Consider the following 3,994-nt stretch of genomic DNA (forward strand, 5'->3'; position numbering starts at 1 on the left):
CTAACCTTTCGACACTATAATTAAAATAAAGGTTAGAGATAAAGTAGCATTTTTATTAACAAAAATAAATAGGTCAGGTCCGAGTTCGAAAAAATTCATAAAAAAAAGTACCTCTTTTTATTCTAATAAGAAGAATATTATTTATGTAATATTCATATTGTTTATTATTTATATAATAACAATCAACGTTTTTTTTTTTTTTTTTTTCATCAAAACTTGCAAAAGTGCTCTTTCTCTTTACTGCCAAGCATATTTTTTATGTATGCCATTAGGTACATACATGTATACATATATATCATATTTTTTAACTTGGGTTAAAATAACCGATAAAATATGTGCCGTGCAGCAGCGCAATCCCGTCCAAAAATTTGCCATAACGCTTTCGTAAAAATCATCCAAAGGGGATATAAGACCCATGCAAAAAAGTAACCTTATTTTTTTAGGATATTTTTCTGAGATAACAAACTTTTGGTATAATTCGAAACGCAGTTTATTACTACCCTTTTTTATTTTGCAAAAAATTAAATTTTTAATTAGAAAAAATTCATTTGTTTCTGCTAAAAAAATAAAACGCAAATAATGCTTCTTTATCATGCGTATGTAGTACTGCATACTGTTGAAAGTATGCGAAAAATGGGCTACAAAATGGGCCACAAAATGGGCAACAATATGGGCCATAAAAATTACCGTAGTTTGTTTTATTATTTTTCCTTTCGACGCGCATGTGCTGTTAACCAGTTTAAAGTTTTGTAGACCCCGAACGAAAACGACAAATCGAGGTGAGCTATAAAATTTTAAAGCAACGCCTGCATAATATTTTTTACCTAAAATGTATGACAGCATTTTAGTGTAATAGAAAAAGATGGTATGTCGTTAAAATGATTAAAGTTGAAGGTACAAAGCGACAAGATATATATTAGCAGTTCCTACGTATTGCTTACTGAACGCTTTTGCTTAAAAAAAATCACCATCGATGACGAAACTACACATTCCTGTAATTATTTATATTCCGTAAATTCTATAAAAAAAACTTTCCAATTTCTATTTTAATAAGATAGTATCGTACAGGATATGATTAACGCCAATGAACGTTCTCCTCTGTTAAGTCAAATAACAAATTTGCTTTTAAAGAAAAGGTTTATTGAGCAGAAAATCTGCTTTTAAAGCATCTATTTGTGTTATGACTTCATATGCTACGAATAAATTAAAACACAAACGAATTATCACCTTTAAGGGTTATTTTTCCTGCTAGCAGGATGCTGTGCCCTACAAATGTATAATAAAATATGATGTCATACACGTGCTACTTCATTATTTTTATGACAAATTTCATGTTTTCTAAAAGGAAGGAGGCAAATATAGGACACCTAGCGCTACTGTTAGAATCAAAGAAACGTTAATTTAACGCGAAATGTATATATCCCCTTTCATGATAAATTTTAAATTTCCATGCCTTCCTCTCCCCTGTTAATATATAAAATCAAATATTTTAATCAAAACGGTAAGCAATAAATATGTTTAAATTTTTCGTTTGAGAAAAGATCGTTAAAACGGTACTGTGCTGATCTTCTTTGTAATAGTATTTATACACCTATGCACCGTTTTTTTTATGTGATCCGCAAGGGGGTGGGGATGGGGGGTTATAATACATAATACGCACATATACAGAGGGAAATAATTACAAATTCTATTTATAATCGCTCATTACAAACACAGGCTATTTTTCGCAAAGCATTTTTAAGCCTAAATATGTGCATACTTGCCATTATGTTGCATGCAAAACTTTTTAATCGCTTGATAAATTGTTTTTTATTTAACGTATTATTAGCTAGCCCTTCCACAAAGTGTTCCTTTTTCTCATTAAGTAGCACTAAATATTGAACTGAACATGATCACGGTGTGGAACATTTTTTACGTACACAAAAAGAGTGACACATTTGTAAAGGTATTTAAATGATCATTCTACGGCCCTGCGCTCTGAGCACTAACCCCCTTGTGTAAATTGGCTAAATTGGGACTAATGCTTTTCCGTTTTATCACAAACAATAACATTATTATTGTATAAGCAGGACGAAAAGTAATGTTTAAAATGTGCAGAAAGAAAGGGTGACGTGACCTCTTATGAATATAAAAGATAACAAAAAAGGAAACCCTATTTGTGATAAAAAAATTGTCAAAAATAAATATCCTTTCGCGAGCAGCAAGTGTTACACTTATACGTTAAATGAACGGATTCTTGCAATAGCAAAATTGTGATTAGAACAGCATTACCACTCAATTTTTGTTAATGCATTTCTTTAAAATTTTTTTGTAATTATAATTTATAACCTTTCTTATTTGACCCTTTTCTAACACACCAAAAAATGAGTTACCGAAAGGTCTCCAGCATGTCATGGAACACATTCAAAAGAACACTATGCATAATGTGCAACGCGATATTGTTTCAAATCATTTTAAAGTTCATCCTATTCATGTAAAAATTAAGAAAAGCGAATTACATGAATGAACTTATCGCGGCTCCCTTTAAAACGAAATAGTCAGGCTTTGCGAAAAGCCTAACACACAAACGATTATTTATTTATGCACTTTTACTAGACAACTTATTTGAACCTTTATCTAAGCCTAATTTTATCATAATTTGTCCATCCACAGTTCGCTATTTTATTCTTACATAAAGGTTAACACTTTAAATTTACTTTTTTTTTTCTTTTTACAAATAAATAGAGCCTTCCTTTACTGTGCATATTAATCGGTTAACATAAAAAGAGTGTAAGCGAGTAAGCAAGCATTTCAAATGCATGTAAAGCAAAAGAACAAAATGGTAGTGTGTTTGTTCAGTTCATGTTTGTCTACAACGATATTTCAAACATGACCGTGAAAATAACGCTTGCCAAAAAAAACCTGCGCCACAACAAAAACGGGAAAAAAAAATACATTTATTTAATTTTTTAATGTTCATAGGAAATTACGTTACTTAATCAAAATATTTTCGCAACCGCTTAGCATGTATATATATTTTTTTTTTCTTCGATTTTCTCGAATGGTAAATTTTTAAATGTGCAAAAAAAAATTACTTCAAATTACCGCAATTGAAAAGCAAACAAACAAAAAAAAAAAGTTAATCCATTTCTCCCAATAAAATATTTAACAAATAAATCATGAATAGCGCAAATTCCTAGCTAACTTAACCCACTTAAAATTTGCTAAAGGATAAAAAAATTCCATTTTTGTAACTCAAAATAATGTATTCCTCCTTAATTTAATTTATAGATTGGTTAATTATTAAAATTTATTATATTCCTTTTCAGTTGATTAGAGTTAATGAGAAATTAAAATTCACAAAATTAAAAAGAAGTTCGTCTAAATTATACGAATCACACAATCTTTGCTTATTTTTTTCGTTTATTAACTTATTTCATTTTACACAGAAATATAAAAATTCAGAAATATGCCAATTTACAGTCAAACTATATGTACATACATGTGATGAGTAAATTTATTGTACATAATTAATTATAAATTAGGTATAAAGTTCGATGACTATTATTTATATATATTTTCAACATTGCCATTTCCGTGATTTTTTTTATTTCAAAAATTGCCATAATTTAAAAAACAAAAATTTTATTGGAGAGTTTTTTGAAAAATTGGTAAAAATAATACGCAAAAAAAAAAAAAAAATAAGTGTACCCATTTCTACTACCCCATTTGATACTAAAAAAATATATTAATTTTAATTCAGCTTTAATATGTATATATATTGTATTATATATATTATATATATATATTTTTTTTTTTTCCTTTATAATAAAAATAGAAAAATTAGAATAGTATATATCCCTAGTAATTAAAAAAAATTAAATTTTCAAAGTCGAGCCCTAAGTTTTTGAATAAACACCATTTTATATCTATCATTCTTATTAAAATTATATTTCATTACCCGGCACAAAAAAAAAAAAAAAAAAAAAATACTTTCCCTATTTTATTTTTAGTA

This window comes from Plasmodium cynomolgi, chromosome 12 (genome assembly GCF_000321355.1).
Source record: "Plasmodium cynomolgi strain B DNA, chromosome 12, whole genome shotgun sequence".
Taxonomy (NCBI): Eukaryota; Apicomplexa; class Aconoidasida; order Haemosporida; family Plasmodiidae; genus Plasmodium; species Plasmodium cynomolgi.